Here is a 9,692-nt window from a genome sequence, read left to right as displayed (position 1 = left end):
AAACCCTGTTTTCAAATCTAGATAATAGTGCTTTTTTAAGTCTTTGGTCTCTATCAGTATTCCTTTCTGATTCTTCTTTGCCTGCTTTCTTCCCGTGCATGCTGCTGTTGATGTGTCTGCTTTTCTTTCTGTATTCTACGGGCGGCAGTAGCTCAATGAGTTGGGTCTTAGTTTGGGAACTGAAGGGATGCTGGTTCAAGTCCCGGAACAGTCAATTACTGTTGACATGCCAGTGAGCAGGGCACTGGTACCCATAATGCTGTGGTTTCTCCATTCTTACCTACCCTACCTTTAAAAGGGAAATAATGTAATTCCATTACATTTATTGAACAGCTTTAGCTACTTTGAACAAAATGCAACAGTACAATTCTACTTGATGCAACAGTATTATCTAGCAATGTCACATATTAAAATATAATTAATAACACACATAAAGGCAATGTTTCTGCACAATGATAACTTTTATTGTTATACTTTAAATATAGTGGAGTAGAAATATAAAGTAGCATAAAATGGAATACTCAAGTAAAGTAAGGCAAGGCAAGGCAAGGCAAGGCAAGGCCATAGGCGCGTTCACACCAAGTACTTTTCCCACAATAGTTCATGAGAACTCTTTTAGTTCTGATGAACTAAAGCAGATCGCATTCACACCGAAATGAGTTCCTGGGGGTGGATTAGGCAAATGAAGCCGCTGACGTCACTTCTTCTTCTTCTGCTTTGGGTTTACTGGCAGGCCGCAAACAACTTCACGGCGAGTACAGTAGGTGGCGGTATGCACCTTAAAGTTGCAATCCGCCAAAAAACTGAGAGAAGAAGAAGAAGAAAAACCTCCCGCGTATACTGCCACGCCCACCTTCTGTATATTAGAGATGGCAAATCCGGATCCTTTTACGGACTCAGGGTCTTCTGAGTCAGTCATTGAAGACATCCGGATCATACGAGTCATTTGAGTCATATGAGTCAGCATCACCAAGACCGTAGAAATCCTATCGGTGAAACCGAAAAGTTGTTGCATTTCACGAGCATATTAAACTGACGTTATATTAACCTCCGCTACACAGTGTATTTTGCTTTAATAAAAAATGTTGATCACAAAAAAAAGGGTTATTTTGCGATTTGGCAAATCTGAGTCTGCTGTTGACTCGTGCATGAGGACGAGTCTGCTGGATCTCTGGATCTGCTGCTATATGGCTACGGCTCTGAGTCCGCACGAGTCTGCTGTGTTTTGCACAGTGAGTCAGGATTTGCGAATCTGAGTCTGTGAAGTTCCGCTGACTAACTCGTAGGTTACTGGTCTCTCTCGATCATTGACCTGGATTCACGGATCCCGCGATTTTGATTAAGTCCATTATGTTTCCGGCTCTAAATGAAGTTTCAGTCTAGACTTCTAACAAAATTGTCATGTTGTGCAACAGTCTCCTGCGTGTAATAGCTGCATTTCCAATAAGGATCTTACTTGGCAAAATGTTTATTTTGAACATAGCACAGAAAAAGAAACAAACAATGACAAATGATAGAAAATTGCAAAACAGTTAGAATATATAAAATGTCTTAATTATACAATTATTATTATTAAACATATAATTATATCTAATCATATGCCCCCCATATTTTCTCATGGACTGCGTAATCATTGCAATACTGGTGTTTGTATGTGTTAAATGTGTGTAAAGTGGTGTCTTTTGCTTTAATAAAACATATTGATCACAAAAAAAAGGTCATTTTGCGATTTAGCGAATCTGAGTCTGCTGTTGAATCGTGCATGATGACGAGTCTGCTGGATCTCTGGATCGGCTGCTATACGGTTACGGCTCTGAGTCCGCACGAGTCTGCTATGTTTTGCACAGCGAGTCAGGATTTGCGAATCTGCGAATCTGCGAGTCTGCTGTTGACTCGTGCATAGCCGCGGGAGCCGGGTGCTGGAGGAGGGGCTATGCTCGTGCACATGACGAGTATGGATCTCTGGATCTGCTATGCTATTACGGTTAGGAGCCGTCGGCTCCTCTGAGTCCCCACGAGTCTGCAGGAAGTTTCACTGATCCGCGTCCCCTCCCCTGAGCCAAACGATAACTTCTGGCAGCTATCCTGTGACTGTATACTTGCTAAAGGGTAGGCAGATGGACTGGGGTACGTTGTAATGTGATTTTACATGTTATAAAGAGAGTAGCGAGTGACGCAATTTATAGTTTTAATTTGTACGTCACACCAAGTGTGGGACTCAAAGGACTCGGGTTAATGGAGAGGGGAGACTCGTCACGACCAGCTCATTTCTAGGATCCGGGTTAATGATCCGGATGAATCAGGACTCGCCCATCTCTACTGTATATGAGGCGTCTGTTTACCTTCCGACCTCAGACATGAGCTTCGTCTGAGTTATTTAAGCAAACACAAATACAGATCGTCGACCAGTCAAATGCAATAGCAATGCTGATTCGGAAGTGAAGGCGGTTAAGAAGGATTGACAAAAGGATTGGACGACGACATGCACGCGCTATGGATTGCGTAACATGTGTGAAATTAATAAACTGTGCCAGGTGTGTCGTATGCACAGTAAATAGGCTCAGCAGTTAACACACCTTTATTATATATCCTCCTGAGAGAGAGTGGCCTCCATTTTGTGTTGTGTAAAATGGGGGAAATAAAAAGTTAGCAAATCCCCATGTCCTCCTCAGAGGACATTCATAAAAACATTTAGTTGTCGGTCAAATAATTATTACACTGCTCTGAAACTCACTACACTAACTCCTAAGATGTTCCCTTACTATAATTAATTAAAATATTGAACTCACAACACTGGTAATTACAAACTTAACCATTTCTCTTTCTATAAATAGTGCTTGTGTTGATGGACGCAATTTTGAAATACAATGAAATTATCTTTTTCAAAGCCACATATTTGGGGTGGGACACAATAAATAAAGCTTCGCCAGTTTATAACCGATGAAACATGATGGTATCAGAATAATCACTTACATGTGATGTATAGGATGCTACACAGGTCACTGTAAAGATAAAGTGTCAGGAGAAATAAGCAAGATACAGGATCTGTTTAATCGCCATGTAGGTTCTCTTTTATTGCACACTCAAGACAATATCAATAACGGCATCACGCTGTCTCAGGTGTGTCGTATGCATGTAAATACAAGTTAAAAGTTTTAATGTAAATAGAAGTTAACATTTTCAATATAAAAGAAAGTGTCAGTAGTATCAAAACAATATATATATATATATATATATATATATATATATATATATATATATATAAATAATAACAATAATAGGTAGGCTCAGCAGCAGACACACCTTAGTGCAAAGTGAAGTGTCAGTATTAATAACAGTGGCATATATATATAATCACAATAATACAAAATTAATTGTCCCAGGTGTAGGCAATTTGGGGTGAAGTGTCTTGCCCAGGGACACAACGACATGCTGACTGCAGTGGGGTTTGAACCTGCGCTCCCCTGATCCGAACACCAACGCACTCACCCACTGCGCCACACGCCTCCCAACAAGTCATTGTACAGTTTATCAACAACGACAAGTTTTTATTTTTTTTTATTGAAGGCCTGTTGGATTTAATCAGCTCGCTTAGCACTGCCAGAAGCCCAGCCTGAAAGATATTTTGTTGCTCCACCTGGCGCGCCGACACCTCCACCTGGCGCGCAGCCTGGCACGCCACCGAGTCAGCATGGCGCGGCATCACCATGAGCAGCTGGTCGTCCGATTCCTGGGCCTTGTGTGAATGCAGGAGCCGTTCGTCGTGCATCTCCTTGGCACGCAAGTCCTCATTCTCCTTGCTGACCATGGCACGGCGGTCCTCCATCGCCATGATGGTGTCAAGGAAGCTGTCATCCCGTGCCCGCTTTCCTAAGAGGAGAAATAAGCAAGACACAAGATCAGTTTAATCGCCTAGTAGGTTGTCAACAGAGGTTATTTTACCTTCGTCGTCTAGTCGTCCCGGCATGACTTTGCGCTGTGGATGGTTCCCAGGTCGGCTAACTTTGCTGAACAACGGAAACTGCCTTCAGTAGAAGCTTCTGGATCACGTCCTCCGAGTAAATCGCCAGAAGCGCCGACACATCCTCATCACTCCACCGCTCCGATGATTTATTTAGTGTTGCCATAATAACTGCTTTCACAAAAGTAATCTCTTCGTTGGTGCGCTGCGCTAAGTTTTTAATGCGAGCAAATACAATGGCGGCTCCCAAAAGTTTTTCAGAGATTTACGGGGCGTGGTTTGCATTCCGCCCAGCCAATCAGACATATGAACCTTTTTCTCCCACGAAAGTCCCTGCTCTCTAGCAGGGACTGAAAAGCGGGTAAAAATTGTTCTGATTAACTCATTTAGTTCCTGGGGCTTTTTGGTGTGAACGCAAATATATCGTAGTTCTGATGAACTATTGTGGGAAAAGTACTCCGGTGTGAACGCGCCACATGATATAGCCACTACATGTTTTTTTGTTATATTTGCAGAATGTGTAAGTAGTTCTCTCTTCTTGAGGTTTTCCAAAGCTGTCACCTGTGTAGGGTAACTGTGGCTGCATTGATTTTTTAGTATATCTTTCTCCTTCTTGGAACCGGACTGCTGGACTTGAGTTATAGGACTTCATAATATATTGATTAAAAGTCCTTCAGATTGATTGAAGACTGCACGGAGTGGACCCTCACATCTCAGCCCCTCACCTGGAGGTCACACATCCAGAGAAACCCTCCAGGATCACGTATTTGTGTTGTTTACAGTCTTTGATTCCTCTTAAAGGTCTGTGGTTACAAATGTATTTTGATCAACCACCATGGAGCTGTATTTTCAGATTACACGAGTGCATATAAACCACATATTAAAGGGGGAAGATGCACATGTAAGACTTGAAAAAAAGTAATGTCTAAAAAATGTATAATATATTCCAGATTTTGACATGGAAATATGGCAAAATGATATTAAAAATAATCAAAATCATTTTATTTTTCTTTCTTTTAAGAAAGTTTTCCCTGTTTATAAAGGACAACATTTATCCTATTAACATAAAATGCAGTACATTTATCATATCATTATTTTATCAATGGATCAAAAACACAATTACAATATATATATATATATATATATATATAAATCTGAATAATAAAGCCTGGACTGAGTTTAACAATATTATACAAAAGATAGATGGCTCGTGTAAATTGACTCACTCTATAATAAGCTACTAAACCTCATGTAAACTAGCGCTAGCCGTTACTGCCATCTAGCGGCCGCTGCAGGGAGGCACAGCTTTCAGACTTAAAAAATGTTTAACAGTTTTGTCAAATATCTGTTTGACTTTCACTTGTTTTTCTTATTTTGATTATTTATGACATTCTCTTAATTCTATTTCACTTTATGGCAAAAACATCTGTTTCAGTCAGCATGTTTATATGTGTATTACTATAAGCAGCATATTATTCCACTCGACAGTATTTTATTTGATCATATTTTACATTTTATGTATTGCTGCATTTTAGATGCACCCTTTTCTCACATGGGACTATTTAATAGCTACAGAACCTAGAGGAGGTGGTGGAGGGGAGACTTCAATATTTAAAATGTGCAAACCTGAACTGTAGGGATTATTATTTGCACCCTACTGTATGTATGTTTTTGTTCTACTTTTGACTTGCACTTGCACACAGACATTTATATATATTGTAACATATTCATATTTCATATTTTGCAAGATGTGAACACATTGTTGATATTTTATTATAAACTGTTATTTACATTCTTTTTTTACATTCTTACTTTGGCTTGTGTACCTATCCTATCCTGTGTTTCAATCGTCTTCCTGTTGCTCCTGTATTTCCCTACGGAGATCAGTAAAGGTTTATCTAATCTTATCTTATTTGATGTCCCTTTTTTTAATGTCTTGAGAATATTGAAAGTTGCATTGTCAGTGGACCCTTGTGAATGTAATTGCCAACAGCTACACTGAGCCATTGTGCTTAGTGACAATAAAGCCTTTGAATGTTTAAATGTATCTTTTCCTCATGATGTTCAGGGTCATGGGAGTCAGTGACCTGTGACACATTTTTACACATAAAGTCAAAAAACAATCTTTAATAAATTAACATACATACCATGTTTGAACAAGAGCAGGGTGAACAAAGCAAAACATATTTTAACTGCCACCTTCTTAAAATGAAACCTAGGATTTATAGAAGTGTTATTCCAAAATGGTACCTCTTTATTGTGAGAGGTGTTACAAAGAAGGTCAAACAAATACGTGAACTGTGGGAGAACTGCTATGCATATCTTTTTGCCTTTTTTGTAGTCATTTTGGTTGGCTGTTCAGTCTTTTTGTGTGTCTGTTTAGTCCTTTTGAGTCTAATCATCATCTTTTTGCGTCTAAATGTCGCTGTTTAGCATCTCCTTTGAGTCTTTTTTACGCCTCTTTTTAGTTGTGTTTGATCTTGTCTGGGGTCTGTAGTCATGATGCTCTCTTTGTAGTTATTTGCATGATTTAAATAAATTTTTGTGTTTCTTAGTTATCTTGCATCAATTTGTCTTCATGTTGGTTCTCTCTGCAGTCTTTAAGTCACCTTTTTTTTGTCTTGGTTGTCATGTTGCATTTATTCGCAGTTACCTTTTATCTTTTTGTAGTCTTTTGTGTGTCTCATGTTTTCATCATCGTTTCACATGGCTTTGTAGTAATATTATGGCTCTTTGTAGTGGAGTGGTCTTACTCAAACAGAGGCTTCTGGTCTTTCCCTGTTATAGGCCATTTTAGTAAACCATCCATGAGAATAGAAACACAAAAAAAATACTAATTTATGATCATTTACAAATTGGCAAAAATCATTCTAATTGTCTAACTCCTTCAGTTTAACCTCTTTGATTATTGTTATAATTTGATCTTTCTTATTTTATTTTTTAAAGTCACCCAATTTCAGGCATTACGTAATCACACTGATACATGTTATGGTAAATGGAATTGTGCATACACTGATGATCTCCAATGAATCCTTAAGACTTCACATCTGGCAGCACCAGCAGGTAGACAATTTGAGCTCAAAATGATTGCCTTCCGTACCAACAGGTATACTTCACAAAGACCTTGGTCTCGCAACTTATTTACTATATTTATATAGCACAACATAGAGACACTAAACAGCTACAAGGACACTTAAAACGACCACAAAAAGATGCTAAAATGACCCCAAAAACACACAATAAGCTTGTATCTGTGCTTATGTATAAAGCTCTAGAAAAAATGAAGAGACCACTGCAGCATTATCAGGATCTCTGGTTCTCCTATTTATAGGTATGTGTGTTTGAGTAAAATGACATTTTTTAAATTGTATTCTATAAACTACTGACAACATTTGTCTGTGTTGAATTAATCAGACACTGGAATGGAACGGCTGCCATACATGTAGAATTTGAGATTCAAGCACAATTTGGAGTGGTCTTCCAGAGCTGTACTTGCTTTTATGTATTTATGCATGTATTGATGTGCTTTTAATTGTGTATATGTGCTTTAAAGGTCACTTATTATGCAAAATCCAATTTTTCATGTCTTTTATACATAAACATGCAGACATTCTGAAAGTTTCAGGAACAAAGATTCTCTCTCTTTTTGTCCTGATCCATTTATATAAAAACCTGTCTGAAAATGAGCTGATCCGATTTTGGCCACTTTATGATGTCATAAAGATTTTTTGGCTTGTGTAACCATTAGCAACCAAGGTAACCCCCCCCCCCCCCACACACCTTATCACCTGAATCTCCTCCTAGAGCACCATTAGCCGCTTTCACACCAAGTACTTTGCCGTACTTAGTGCCCAGCACTTAGTACCCCATGGAACTGATGCCCCTTTCACACCGGCGCTTTTCCAGCTCCTGCTGGGAGCTAGAGCCTGAAAAGCGCCGGTTTTCCCTGTTCACACCGCAGCGGCGGCGCGTCATAGCTCCGGAATGCGGTTCACTTCCAGCTCCAAAAAGTTGTCGGTCCAGAGGCAAGAGCTTTGGAGCTATGACGCGGCGTCGCTTACGTCGAGGCGTGCAGGAAACCTTACTTTGACCATCCGTTCGCTGTTATTGATCATTGTGGAGAGCAGGCAGACGTTTTGTTTGTTATTATAGCAGCTATCGGATGGAATCAATACATGGGCTGCACAGGTTGTCATGTCCGACTATCACAAGTAGAATCATAATGAAAAATACGCCGGTAAAATGTGCCTGTAGAAAACGGCTTAGCAAGTAGTCAGTTTAGCTTCGGTTGCTATGCTAACATCACCCATGTTATACCAGAGAAACTTTCATAACAGCGTTGTGATGCCAAACAGCGTCAATTCAGACTGACACACATTCACTTAAGGGGAACTGGGGATATGTATCAGCTGCTTGTGTGACAGTCAGACAGTGAATACTTTAGAGCCGTGTGAGCTAACGGGAGAATAAACTCCCGTGGAAGAGCAGCCAGCACTGTAGCGGTCAGTAAATGCCGCTGAAACACATTAATAAACAATGAACCACGGCACTCTGGAGAAAAGTATAAGGTTGGAGAAGTCGTTATTTAATTTAATCTGGCTTCGTATGATTAAAAGCAACACGATCGTCGACCCGACGCAGTCCCCGGCCCGTTGTTGTTGTGGGAGAAAATCTCTCGGCAGCTCTGGGCGGTGTGAACAGAGCGGGAGCTGAAAAGGGAAACCGGAGCTGAACCAGAAAAGCTCTCGCTAGGAGCTAGAAAGGGAAAAGCGCTGGTGTGAAAGCCGCATAAGTACAGATCGCGTTCACACCGGAATAAGTCCCTGAGGGAAGATGACGTAACTGGCTTCAGTAGAAGCTGCTGGGACTCCCAGGTGCTTCTACTGAAGCCAGTCCCTGCTAATGCTAATAATGCTAAAGCCAGCAAATACAATGGCGGCTTCAAAAAAGTTTTCAGAGTTTTACGGGGCGTGGTTTGCAATTCGCCCAGCCAATCGAAATTGGTACTTTTTTCTCCCAGTACCACCTCTCTAGCAGGCACTAAAAATGGGGGTAAAAGTTCTCGGAACTAAGTACTCTTTTTGGTGTGAACGCAAGATTCCAGGCACTATCGGAACTAAACGGGAAAAGTACGGGTAAAAGTACTCCGGTGTGAACGCGCCTATTGTGTTCTTTTTAACCGAATATCTCTCAGAGGGGCGTGGGGAGTGGCTCCTTATTTTCATCTAAAGTAACAGATAGAGAATCAGCACTTTTGAAACAGGGCTGAAACAGAGGGGATTATGGGATGCTGCAATGATCTGTTTGGTATTTGGAGACAAACACTTCAGAGATATGTTTTGTATATATCTGAGACCTATAATATATTGATGAAAAACCATATAATAGGTGCTGTAATTGTGTTTCAAATGTGCTTATGTGTTTTAATTGTGCTTACATATCTTGTATGTTTTCTTTTGATGACAAAATCCTGCCAGGGACTGCAGATGGAAATGAGTCTTTATGGTTAAATCTGGCACTGTGACATAATGGGATGTCTTCATTATTATGAATGTGCATTGTCCCTTCTTAAATGAATATATCCTAATATAATAAATACTAATAGGACACACCAAATGACCAAAAATACGGAAAAACAACCAAAAAACGAACAAAAAGACTACAAAGACACACGAAACTCATAATTGAGACATACAACGTGTATAAAAAGAAACAACAAACCACGACAGAG

The sequence above is a fragment of the Trematomus bernacchii genome, unplaced genomic scaffold (assembly GCF_902827165.1).
Source record: "Trematomus bernacchii unplaced genomic scaffold, fTreBer1.1, whole genome shotgun sequence".
NCBI lineage: Eukaryota > Metazoa > Chordata > Actinopteri > Perciformes > Nototheniidae > Trematomus > Trematomus bernacchii.
Note: the sequence above shows the minus strand (reverse complement) of the source record.